Source organism: Mustela erminea, chromosome 9 (assembly GCF_009829155.1).
Source record: "Mustela erminea isolate mMusErm1 chromosome 9, mMusErm1.Pri, whole genome shotgun sequence".
In the NCBI taxonomy this organism is placed as follows: domain Eukaryota; kingdom Metazoa; phylum Chordata; class Mammalia; order Carnivora; family Mustelidae; genus Mustela; species Mustela erminea.
In genome coordinates, this window is record NC_045622.1 from 89,821,848 (window position 1) to 89,829,420 (window position 7,573).

The window sequence follows — 7,573 nt, forward strand, 5'->3', positions numbered from 1 at the left end:
TCCATATAAATAAGGCATAGTGCATTTCTTTCTTGTTTCTCATTTTTATTTGAAATTTCCCTGATTTCTACTGTTTACCAAATGTTAGCTTCTCAAAACTGCAGTGCCTGATAGTCCCTCAAAGGGAATTTCTTGCAGAATAATCCACTAATACTAATGCCAAGGGAAAAGTAATGCCCATGCCAAAGTTATAGAGCAAAATACAATTAAGTGAGACAGTCTGTATATTACAAAATGAGAAATAGATTTTTTCATTATTTTAAACCTTCTCTGTTTCAAAGCAGGATTTATTAGCCATTGTTTTATTTTCTGTGAGGTCTACAGACTGCCATGGATCAATGAGAAAATACACATTGGCCTCAGTATCATCAATTTCACCTACATGTTGATATTCTAAAATTCCCATTGGTAGTAGATTGTTTTAATTAAAAACAAACAAACAAACAAACAACAACAACAACAACAAAACAGGGCATCACACGTAATGGATTTTTCTCTTAGAAGTGTTTTTTTTTTTAAGATCCTCCAAAATAATACATGCACGTACTAGAAAGTGTGGAACATACAAAACAGTGTGATGAGATACAGAATAGAAAAATGTGTCAGTACACAAACTTGGATGAGAAGTATGCCATTTCTTTATGTGTTGTAAAGCAATGTCTATCTCAGCATGCTGACTAAAATCTTATCCTTTCCCCTAGGATACTTATCATAAAATGAAATGGGGAATGGTTGTGGCAAATTGCAATCTGTCCACATAAGTTACCACTGAGGCATACATTGCCTCATGAGGAGGATCATTTTAAGTCAGCACTGTGGTGCTGGTTCTTGGTATGCATTTATATGGCTGCTTCTGGTCCTCTCTTACTGAGACCAGCCTTCTCTCCAGGAGGCTCACCTCTCACTGAAAGGCAGCCATATTCTCTCTTCACCACTTCTCATGCTTCAGATCTTCAATTGTCCTCTTCAACTTGGGCAAGACTTTCTTCTCTCTTCTTCAGGCCTCTTTCTGATCACCTTAGAAAACCCACTTCACTTTCTTCTTCTTCTTCTTCTTTTTTTAAAAGATTTTATTTATTTATTTGACAGAGAGAGAGAGAGAGATCACAAGTAGGCAGAGGCAGGCAGAGAGAGGGGGGAAGCAGGCTCCCTACCGAGCAGAGAGCCCGAAGTGGGGCTTGATTCCAGGACCTGAGATCAGGAAATGAGCTGAAGGCAAAGGCCTAACCCACTGAGCCAGCCAGGCGCCCTTCTTCTTCTTTTTTTAATTATTTTTATTTTTTATAATGGTATGTTATTCACTATACAGTATGCCATTAGTTTTTGATGTATGCATAAACAATAAACCTTGGAAATTTTTATTCTTCAACAAGAGATTCCAATGGCTCATTTGACCCCAAATCCAAATTAATAAAAACATTTCTGGTTATTTCCTTTCAGATTTAGGAAAAACTTAACCTGTAACTATTAACTACTTCAACAAAGGAAAAAAAAAAAAGTGAAATCATTATGTTTGCATATTAAAATAGATGGACCATTCAGGTCCTATAATGGTGCCTGCTTTGTATGTCAACAAGAACATTTTTCTTCCATTCCAATATTTGCTGCCTAAATCACATCATGAAGCAGGACCTTCATGAAGCAGGGACCTGCTCTGTGAATCACACGGTCTCCTTTAGGATGGACAAAGTGCCCATAGAAAGTGGCACATGTCTTACCCCAAAGATACAGATATAGTGAAAAGAAGGGCCATCTGTACCCCAATGTTTATAGCAGCAATGGCCATGGTCGCCAAACTGTGGAAAGAACCAAGATGCCCTTCAACAGACGAATGGATAAGGAAGATGTGGTCCATATACACTATGGAGTATATCCATCAGAAAGGATGAATACCCAACTTTTGTATCAACATGGGTGGGACTGGAAGAGATGATGCTGAGTGAAATAAGTCAAGAAGAGAGAGTCAATTATCATATGGTTTCACTTATTTGTGAAGCATAACAAATAGCCTGGAGGACAAGCAGAGATGGAGAGGAGAAGGGAGTTGAGGGAAATTGGAAGGGGAGGTGAACCGTGAGAGACTATGGACTCTGAAAAACAATCTGAGGGTTTTGAAGGGGCGGGGGGTGGGAGGTTGGGGGAACCAGATGGTGGGTATTAGAGAGGGCATGGATTGCATGGAGCACTGGGTGTGGTGCAAAAACAATGAATACTGCTACACTAAAAAGAAAAAAAAAAAGTGGCACATGTCTTTGTCAAGAGTATTCTCCCTGGCCTCCTGGGATCTTTTATTTTTATCCTGAGTTCTACATAGAATTTTTCCTCCGTCTTCTGGAGTATTGATTCCTCTGTGTGATTTTTCTCCTTCTCCTTTCTGGCTCCATTTCCTAGGAAGTTAAAAGGTTAGCACAAGCAAAACATACCATAGTTGTGGAAACAGCTTCGATCTGTGTTACATGAAGTAAGAGTTTTATTTGGGGCGTGTCACATGGGCTGGTTCCGAAGTTTCCTGTTGCAGCCTCTTCAACCTTGGAGTCATTTTCTTCTCTCAAACTTTGGGACACACAGTCATCTCTGCTTAAATGTGGCTGAAGAGAGAGAAAGGACTAGTGAGCAGTTGTTATGTCCCTGTTCAGTTTCCTTCAGGTAGGTGACAGCTTCCTATTTCCACAATTTTGTGGCTTTCAGCTGTCAGATGCTAAAAAACACCATGGTGTCAGCATAGTTTAGGTTTTTGTGGAAGCTGAGGGATTCCTCTCTTTGGCCTATCACTGCTTCCTAAACACCTAACTTCTCTGTCACCCACACTGATATTTGTGTGTTCTCTCCATGAAATTGTCATAAAGCCTCAATTATCAATAGAAGAAATATGTTAGCAATTATTATTCTTGTTATGAAAGTAATAACCACCCAGTGGTTATTACTGGGTATAACAGTGATAAACACTTTTATATTCTTCTATTATTTATGTATTTTACATAACTCAGGTAAAAATTACAAATTTATGTGAAATTTTGTATTTTATAACTTAATAGTATAACAGAGGGTGTGAAACAAAAAAGATTGGTTAGCAAGGTATTTAAAAAATAAATTCTCAGTATTTAAAATAGTAAAGTTTCACATGTATGTTTTTTCTTGAAAAAAGGAATTAGCAATATTAGATCTGAATTTGAGTCTTGAAATACTTGACAATTACAATGTAGGGACAGCAGTCCCTTCTAGTTGGACCACATGTCATGAGCTCCCTAATTTAGCACAGTTTCAGTGGGTGATTTTTCTTCGCTTACTTTAGCTGTCTGTCCCATAGAATTATTTGTGATTCCTGTCACTCACAGTTTTCTATAAAATGAAATATTCTTTATGAAAATAACACATAATGTACTGTAAAGTCCCCAATCATTCTTTATTTTTGTATATATAATGCAGTGGTTTCCAGTGTAGGTTGGAGGACTTTGCCTTACCAGGGGACATCTGAAAATGTTTAGAGATATTGTTCTTTGTGTAGCTATTGGGGTTTGGTGGATGATTATATAAGTATCTGGAGGATAAAAGCCAGGGCTTCTGTTGAACATTCTCTGAAATATGGGAGACCCCCACAGCAAGGGATAATCCAACTCAAACAGTTGTACTATTGTTGAAAATCCTAAATATAGAGATTGTACGTATAATGATTGAACTGTTTAAAGTACTAAAGTGGATTTCTTTAAGGGTCAAAGGATAAGGGCAGATTTTATGTAACTGGTAGATACTGTCAGATTTCTCTCAAGAACGATTTTTCTGATAGACACTGTTTTAAATTTATGTTCATGTATTTAATAAGAAAATTTATCAATAAATACAAGATAGAGTATAATAGAATTTGATGAAAAAAATCTTGGGTATATAATCTTGCCTTGATGTACTTCTGAACATAAGAATGTCTTTGAAGTAGAAACTTTTCCTGTACCTTCTTTACAGTGTTGAGGACACACTTCAAGTTCAATAAATATTTAATCACGATAATGGGACATTTTGAGGCTGCCTGCTAGAAAAACATTGTAGTAAGCAGTTCAGTGTTAATTAGCATTCATGGGCATTAACAATGCCTGGGGACTACACATAAGCTGAGGAATTATGACATATTTTAAAAAGTAATTTCAAAATAATATTAAAAGACTTCCCTTTCCGTTAGCTTTTTTTCTGCTCCCATTTAAAAAATATTTTAATTTTTTCCCCTAATAATGAAGTTTTGAATGTTCTGAAATGAGATTCAGGAATTAAAATTATCACAGATAAAATTTCAAGAGTATGTACATTACATAATCCAGGAAATTGAGGGCTAGAAAGAGACATTTCAGCTACACTCATTACTATAGCCCAAACTCGAATATGGACTTAAATAAATATAAATTAACCTCAAATGGGGTGAGGTGTGACCCCGCATGAGAGACACTGAATGATACAACAGCCTCACCCAAGGAGTCAGAGCCTGAGGGAAGGGAGGAGGATGTAGGGAAGGGGGTGGGCAGGAGGCACTGCCTGGCTCGCTGAAGCTCAAAGAGGGTGCAGGGGAGGGGCTTCTAGGAAGGGGGGCGGGGTTGGAAAGACCTCCATGTAAGTGCAGAATAGTGGTGCTGGTAGTCTAGTAACAGGTGTCATAGCTAAGGTGGGGTGAGGTGGGTATTGTGTTTGGGGTCAGTGGTGCCGCTAGCTAGCACAGATTTGCAGTTGCATCAGAGCTGGGGCACCCCTGTCTGGGTGAGTTGTGGTGACAGCAGCAACCCAGCGTAGAGAGTCATTGTATGGATTGATGTGGAATGCTGGAGCAGGTGTAAAGGACTCTCCTGTGGTGAAGGGGTTGGTGGATGGTCAGAAGATCACACATGGGATGTGATGACAGATCGTGCACCTAGGGGGGCTAAATAAGTAAATATGCTAAGGGTGATAGAAGCTGGATTTCTGGCTGTCATGGAGGGAACTTGCAAATATGTGAAGGGAGAAATGTACAACAAATCCTGTATGGAAGATTGAAATAGAAAGTATTAGTGTAGGTCAAAGGTTTCAGTCTATGTAGGTAGATAATTAAGTGAATTCAAATGCGTGCATGTGATGCATGTTCACTGAGAGAGTCTTAGAGCCAGCCGCAACACCCCAGTAGCTGTGAGCAAACCTATCACCCAGATCTCGGGTTCTAATTTTGTTTCTCCCCTGAAAGTAATGAATGTATTTGAAGACATGGTAAATTACAGGGCTGGTTTGCAAAAGATACAAGATGAGCCTTAAATAACTGAGTCATGCCTAAGAGAAAGAAAGTACTGAGAGAATGATTGGTATAGGTGAAGAGTTACTCACTGACCTAACTGGATCAAGCAAAGATACTGTTAAGTAATAATAGTAACTAATTATAAAGCATTGAATAAAATAGGAATTCATGTGTCCATGCTGATAAAAATACATAAGTGAATAAATGAGGAAACATAGAGAAGAGAGTTTTCCTTAGGGTAAAATACCATCTAATAAAATACCATCTAATAAAATTGACAAGTATCAAAATAGTAATTACAAGTACCATCAATGGATACTAAATAAGGGGACAGAAGTTTGATATAATATTGGGTATTTGCATAATGATATATTACGTCCCCACACAATACCAGTTACAATATTGAAAAGAGTAATTTTTCTAAGGGAAACACTAAAAGGATTTCTTATTCAAGTAATAATATTTAATACAGGAAAGGAACCCAAAGGAATTTGGAACAAATCAAAATCATATGCCACATGGCAACAAACAATTATACTAACCTGAATCTCATCATGGAAAAACATTAGACAAACCAAATTTATTGAGGTCTTACAAAATAACTGCTCTATAATTTTAAAAATAAGTCCTGAAAAGCAAGGAAAATTAAGGTATTCCAGATTGAAATAGATCAAAAGGATATGATAGCTAAATGTGACAAATATAGGCATAGACTTCTATGCTATAATAGATATTATTGAGAGAGTGGGTAAATGAAATAATTCTGTGAATTATTCAATATCACTTTAGTTTCCACATTATAGCAGTTACACATTATAATTATAGACGAGATATTATTGATGTTATATATGGTGTATTGGCAATTTACCTTCAAAACCCGCAGGACAAATAGTTATTTTATTATCCTTGCAACTTTTTATATGTTTAAAATTGTTTCTAAAATATAAGAAATTACTATTCTCTTTCTAAATAAAATTCATATTTCTTTAGTGTGTCTTGCTAAGAAATGTGACTGACAGAAATAATGCCTTTTATGATTACGTTTTTTCACTTAATAATATGCATTTAAGGTTACTCCATGTCTTTTCATGGCTTGATATTTCATTTCTTTTTAGTGACAAATAATTTTCTGTTGTCTTCGATACATCATAGTTTGTTTATCCATTCACTGCAGGACATCTTGGTTGCTTCCAACTTTGGGCAGTTAGGCAGAAAGCTGCTATGACCATCCATATGCAGATTTTTGTGTGGACATAAAAAGGTTGCTAGATCATATGCTAAGAGTATGTTAAGTTTTGTAAGAAATTTCTGATCTGTCTTCCAAAGTGGCTGCACCATTTTGCATTCCCACCAGCAAAGAATGAAAGTTCCTGCTACCCCCACATCCTTGTCAGAATTTGATGTTCTCCGTTTTCTGCATTTTAGACAATCGAATGGGCACATGGTAATATTTCATTGTATTTCTTGTTTTGAAAAACACATTAGTAGATACTTAAAGCATCACAAGTGACTGGCAAAGTTTTCCAAGAAAAACAAAACAAGGTCAAAAGTGATTAAATATAAATACCAAAATGTATAGCAGTATAAAGAGGTGCTATATGCTAGTTATAGATTTTTAGAAAATACTAACAAAAATATATGAAATTATTTAGCAATAGGAGCAAACTAAAGGATTTAAACACAAATGTACATGTTGTAATCATGCTGTAAACCAGGGTGAACCCCTATCCAAAATTTGGTTCAGCTGTTGAGACTAATTGTTAAGGAATGAAAAGCAGCAGCTTTGCGCAGTGGCAGTATCGTAGCCAATGAGGTTTATCCGAGGCGCGATTATTGCTAATTGAAAAGCAGCAATGTCTTCCAAGCTCCGTCCTATGTGATGGTGACAGTGCCTTCCATTAAGTATGTGAGCTCCACTGTTTTTGACTCACTTGATCCTAAGGAGCTCCCAGATGACCAAGGAAGTTGGAAGAAGGCTGAGCTTCTCCAGGACTATGGCATCTGGAAATAGACTAAGGGCAGGAGAGGCCTTCCCCTCCTGCAAGTGGTATATACCAGAGGGCCCATTTAGGGTCTTTTGGGTAGCAAGAAGGTCTTGACCATCTTGCTGCATCTGTAGGGTTCTCTTTCATGAACTAAGTAAGGCCATAAGCAGCTAAGTACACAGTGTCAGGCCCAGGGCTTGTGATAGTCTCTGTTTCCAGGAGAGCCTAGTTTTATGGTTTTGTGGCTGCTTTAATGGTGTGTAGCACAAGGCCAAGGAAGGCAGTTTCTTGCATCAGAAATTTATGGACAACTTAAGGATATCATGGATGATCCAGAGATTCCAGG

General features: G+C 37.3%; 1 pseudogene; it reads left to right on the forward strand.

Annotated features, from left to right (window-relative positions):
- Nucleotides 1-7,021: 7,021 nt before the first annotated feature.
- Nucleotides 7,022-7,208, forward strand: LOC116600522 (annotated as a pseudogene).
- Nucleotides 7,209-7,573: the final 365 nt, after the last annotated feature.